Here is a 6,039-nt window from a genome sequence, read left to right on the forward strand (position 1 = left end):
ATGACTATTTACAAAAAAATATATAAATGAAAATTAAATTTCCAAAAGTTGTTGGTCACTCACTGTAGCTACGATAACAGTGGACATACCTCATTATAGGGCTATCCTTCAACAATAAAATAAGGTTTTTCAAAATATACACAGTTGCCGTTGGCTCTAAACCAGCCACACATTAACCATAGCAGCCTTCTTTACTCCTAACAAAAGACAACTAGAGAGAAGAAGACATACCCGTGACAATAAAAGCATTGGTCCACATACAAAGATATATAAAAGAGGAAGACATTTCTACAAAATGGCAACCAGATGATATAGGAACCAAACAAATCCTACATTGCATCTCAAAAAAAAGCAAGTCCATAAAATCAAAAGATAGATAACAAAGCAAGTCCACAAAATCAAAAGATAGAAAGTCCACAAAATAAAAAATAGATAGTATTTACAAAAAGTGAATCCAAATGAGACACAAAAACATCTACTCTCTTTAAAGATGTATTAAAAGTGACTCCACTAACATCAAGGGTTCCCAGCAACACCAAAGTCCTCCAAAACCTACAAGAAATAAACAATTCACGTAAATGAGACGTTTTAGGATCTAGTCATCTTTCCTTTGGTTGTTTTTAAAAAATAAAAAGGTATAATCTAGTGTACCTAAGATGCAGGATGGTTGCCATTTTGTCTGGAAAGCACTAAACCCATGATCACTCTCATTTGCTCTCTCAATTCTTCATTTGCACGCTGCAATGCTATCACATCATCCTGCAGGCGTGCAAATCTTTCTTCAACAATTTCAATTCTTCTTGTTAACTCCGCAGCTACTCGTGCAGCTTTAGTACGACTGCACAATTCTCCATAAACATCTTTAGAATTGGGACCTAAACCATATGTGCATACACGCCCACGTGGATCTGTGATACCCATAGGAGTAGCTGCATATGCATTATTTATGTTTAGCTTTGATGCCAATAGGAGGAGTAGCTCATTTAAATTACTAAGGGCAAATATACTAAACATAACAAATTCTACAGGAAATAGTAATGAAAATTGTAACCTCTAACTAAAAGTAAAAAGATTGGATTATGAATAACAATAACCAAAATATATTTATGGAAAGAGCATGTCTATTATTCCATAGAATATCCATAGTTACAAATATAAGAAAAATAATATAAATAAATGTATAAAGAAAATAGTGACTTTGGCCCATAGTCACAAAATTCGTTCTTGGTGATGGAATTTCTTGGGAGATTTTAAAATTTTTTGTTCTCTCGAGAAAATCTCAAAAAAAAAAACAGTTTTTCAAAAAATAAAATTTATAAACATATAATATAAAAACTTACGAAAATAAGTTACAAAATATTCCTTTAATGTAGAACTTAGGAATAACACCAGGGGGAAATGGATGCGTCTTGTGTGGGTGGTATAAAATTAGTCCCATATCGAAGCTGAGGGGGAAGGAGCACCCCCTCCCTCCTTTATTTATAGGGCATTTCCATGCTTTAAGGGTAATAAATTAAAATGGTGGTGACCATGTCGGATGACAAAACGTGGCCAGCACCTTTTGAAATATTAAAAGGTGAGTTACTATTATGCCGTCCTTTAAGTTTATTTTCCTATGTGTGTTCGTCCTTTGAGAAGTCGCGAAAAAAAAATCACTATAATATCGTGATCTATTCAAAGTAGGCAAGGTTTTGAAAATCTCACAAAATTATCAGATCTATTGCGTTTTACGAATATTTTGTGATAATATCGCAAGAGTTTCAAATCTCAGTGATATTTGTTACTATGCTTCAGCCTTAGGTTATGATATATATAGAGAGTCAAGAAAACTCATATCATTATTGCCAAGTGTTCATCTGAAATATGAAGCTCGTAGGTTCAAATCTTGTTGCAAAAACCTTGACAAAGTTTACATGTAAAAATCCTCTTCGCATATAGCTGTAGTAGTGAGCTTAACAAAATCAACCTTCAACATAGTTGTCGAAGCTTGGGTGGAATGGTACATCATGTATAGAGTGGAGCTTAAAGAATATGGGATTAGGGCTCAACTTCAAGGTAATTCATACCACTGCAGTAATGATACAATATTGCAGTTGGTGCTTGGTTCAGCCAAATTTTTCAAAAGTTCTGATTCCAACCAATTCGAACATAAACAGAATTTCAGTTACACCACCTAAATGGAAGTGTCTTTCATTTAAATTCCGCCAGGCTTCACTATCAAACAGATGTCAAAAAGCAAATACATTTATAGGTTTGGCAAGACCGCATAGATTCAATTATCTAAACGAGGCAAACAATTAGGAACATAACAACATAAATTAGGTGTCATCTGCTAGAGAACCACATGCAAATCCTTTTTTGCAATAATCATTTCCTTACAAATTTTTAGAAACAATGTGTATGATATAGGAACTGAGGATCAATTACACTGACAACAGAACTACCAGTCCAATTTAAGTTAAGGACCACACAGCAGTCTATTGGAAAATGAGAGATGCTGATTATGTGACGGTTCCTGTTCTTTCATTCTATTTGTCAAAATCTGTCAGAATCTAAATGTCTATTTCAGACTACCAAATTGCACTGGAGCACTCAGAGAAAAAAGTGACAATTAGCAACTATGGTGTGAAGGATAACAATTGAGACTGACTAGCTACACTGAATATCTATACAGAAATAGACATAACTGAAATGGTATTTTGAATTCTTCATCTTTTAGCAGGAAATCATCATAGAATGTCACTAAGAAAAGGGGAAAAAAAAACCCACTGAAGTTATGTCATGGACTTCTTGGGAACATTGATCCACTCATATCTAAGTTCTTGGGTGATTTGTGGGCATTGTTGGACCTCTATTTTTATTTCAGTTGTCTTAAGACTCCTTTTGTACTGTTGAGAAGTATCTGATTACACCAAGTTGTTGGACAAGAGCCAGTACAAATCATGTATATGAGGAGGAAAATGAATGTGTTCAAGTTGGTACAACAAGGGGCAAATGGCAATGCCAGGAATGCTAGTTTGAGTACAAAAGCAAGCATGAAGGTCAGGAGTTAGTGAAATATGACAGCAAAGGGTGTGCTCCGCATCAAGGGAGCATTAATTCCTCTACATCTAAGATAGACACGAAGGGGATCAGGCAGGGCAAAATGACAGAGTAAAGGCTAGTTATCCTAGTTAGGGTGTTACTTAAGGAAAACCAATATAGGATGCAACTTGAGCCATGAAAGGGATATGGGCACTGAAGTAAAAACTAGTAGGAGAATTGTATTTTGAACAGTGAGATTTTGAGAACCAAGGGCTTCGCTGCAAATGGGTTGGATCCCCAAAGTTGAGTCTTTCCTTCTGAATAAGGATGCATGTATCCACATAAGCACGGCTCATGGGAATCATGCGATACCCATGTGCAACATGAACACAAGAGGGAAGTCATGTGACCACTAAAACCCAGAACCACCACCACTACTAAAGCAACCAAACCCCACTTTCGCAATCTAAGATTAAAACCCATATATACCACCCAAAGCCTCCGGATGAATGCACCGAATTAGCACGACAACACAACAAATTGTATCATGGCTGCAACCTGTTTTTTATTATTTCTATTCAACCCAAACCTCTACGAAAACATTATTGAGAGAGAGAGAGAGAGAGACCTTCAACGCAAGCTTCTCAGATGCCGTTCACTTCAATGCAATCTCGAACCGTCGGAAGGGAGAGAGGGGCGACAAGAGCAGTGGGAGAGGAAAAATAGAGCGTGCCGCACGCAGGCTTTAACCCTTCGGTTTTCACATAGAGGATCAGCGACGGCTTTGGATGCCGCTCTATCTTACCTCTTGTGGCTAACCCCTTCAAGCCGTCAACAGTGGTGCCGGAGAAAACGAAGAGAGGGTGTTCAAGCTTGGCTCGTTTCTTCAAGATGAAAAAAGAAAACCTCAGTTAAACAGCCTGGTACAAGCCTCAAGGAGTTTGGCGCAGTGGCGAAGGCCTTGGCCACTAGAAGGGTGATCAGGGTTCCATTCCGATGAGTTCGCCCTTGCTCAGTGAAAGCCAGGCAATTCCATGAGGGCAAGGTGTACCATAAGCACTGCAGGCTGAGCCAGCGCAACTAGGTCCCCAATCTGAGAGTGGTTTCTCTGACCTTCATGAATAAAACAAGCCAAGTACGAGTTAGGTTATTTATAAAATAAAAAAAAATCAAAGTTAAAAATGATAGAACTTGGACTCTAAACCTACTAAGTTAAGCTCAAACTGGCTCATTTACCAAATAAATAATTGTTTCAAACCAGTAGAATTTAAATTCTAAACTTATTGCTTGCAAGTCAAATACTTGAACCATCTTCTCTCTACAATAGTAAATGTAAAATATATTTTATTACTAAGTTTTGTCTCCTATACATGCCAAGCTGAGCCATTTGAGCTTCATGAACTTATTTTCCGGTTCATTCAAGCACTTTATGGCTGAACATGAGTTGAGCCACGAGCTGACTCATCTCGTTTCCCAGCCCTATTGAAAATAGGTTTTGTTATACAAATTTGAGCAGGCTGGCTATAGCAAATTGCTGATATTGTATTACTTTCAAACAGGAGTGTCAACGGGGTTGGATTTGGTTCTGACCCAGATAGAATCAGACCCAGACCTGATTTGAGATGTTGGTATTGGGTCTAGACTCAGGTCTAATTGGACCCACCATAAGAGAAACCATTCTTGGATCTTATAAGAATTACATGAACCAAAAACTAATATTTTTTTTATCCTTTTTATATTGAAAAATTTGCAGATCTTAATCGGAACTTACATCGGGCGTGGGTCTGGTATGAAATTTCACAAACCATACCCGGCTCCATATATTAAATGGACCCATCGAGTCTGACCCGGATTTTAATCTAACCTTTTTATTATCACCAAACCCTACCCTAACCCTATAAGGTTTGGTATGGGTTGCGTCCGAGTTAGATCTGACCCCATTTTAGGTTGGGTCAAAACTCAAAACATGAAAGCAAAAGCTGAAGTTTGATCAGGTTATTGTTTTAGGTTTTGTTTGGGCGCTGGCAGTCAGAGGTAGCTCGGGAGGAAACTATGAAATCTACAAATTCAATGGATTTGATCATGTGGCATATCGCCAGAAAATCGATACTGACTTGAATCGACTATTTTTTAATAAATGTAAAAATAGCTTAAAATTATTTTTTTAATAGTATTTTAATGGCTTTAACCCTATATACAACACAACAAAACGCATGAAAAAGAATCAAACATGTTCAATGCTGCCATCGGCCACCAATGTGTTTAAGCTCCATATTCAGCAAATCTGATTCAGGAAAGAAAGAAAGGGGATAGATAAGAAGACATTTAGCATACAAAAAAAAAGCATAAGAAGACATTCAACAAGAAAAGGCAAGTAAAATTCGCACTATCTTATTTTTGTGCAAGCAAGCCAGCGCGTCTATCTTACTCCCAATTCAAAGAGTTTCAAGTGAGCATCAGTAGAATCAACACAGAAGGCATCCAGGTCCTGAAATACCAATGTTTATCACATGTAGGCATGCATATTGATTCCTAATAACTAAAAAGAAACACAATGTTTCCTGAACAACCAAAACAAATATATATTCACGGGCATTTCTTCAAACACATGCAAAACAAATACAATGAAACAGCAGAAAGCCAAATTAAAATAGGATGCATTTTTTTGCAAAAAGAGTTTCTTGCTATTTTCTTGTTAAGATGGCCCCAAAACACAAATTAAAATAGAACCTCTGCAGGTACCTAAAAAATAGCGAGGAGATCTCACGCCCTTGGTGAAAACCATAGAAGACTTGATCGGCTATTTTTGGAATATCCCAATAGTTGTCCAGAGCAGGCCTCCCAACATAAACATTCACTAGGGTTTTGTGAAGGCAGTCGGTGTGTGTGTGTGTGTGTGTGTGTGTGAGAGAGAGAGAGAGAGAGAGAGAGAGAAAGAGAGAGAGAGTTTAATTTGGTGAGGAACAACTCATTGAAGAGGAGGGATAAATGGGTTAGTTGAAAGGGTTGCCGGGA

At 37.3% G+C, this 6,039-nt stretch overlaps 1 long non-coding RNA gene across 1 annotated transcript; it reads right to left on the reverse strand.

Moving 5' to 3' along the window:
• Positions 1-406: 406 nt before the first annotated feature.
• On the reverse strand, positions 407-3,851 carry LOC149844662 (uncharacterized). Its single transcript, XR_016429943.1, has 3 exons — positions 3,653-3,851; positions 652-929; positions 407-552 (listed from the first exon to the last, which is right to left on the reverse strand). It is a non-coding gene; the product is annotated as an uncharacterized LOC149844662 (long non-coding RNA).
• Between the last annotated feature and the right edge of the window lie 2,188 nt (positions 3,852-6,039).

Source organism: Nuphar pumila, chromosome 2 (assembly GCF_984573655.1).
Source record: "Nuphar pumila chromosome 2, dmNupPumi1.hap1.1, whole genome shotgun sequence".
Taxonomy (NCBI): Eukaryota; Viridiplantae; Streptophyta; class Magnoliopsida; order Nymphaeales; family Nymphaeaceae; genus Nuphar; species Nuphar pumila.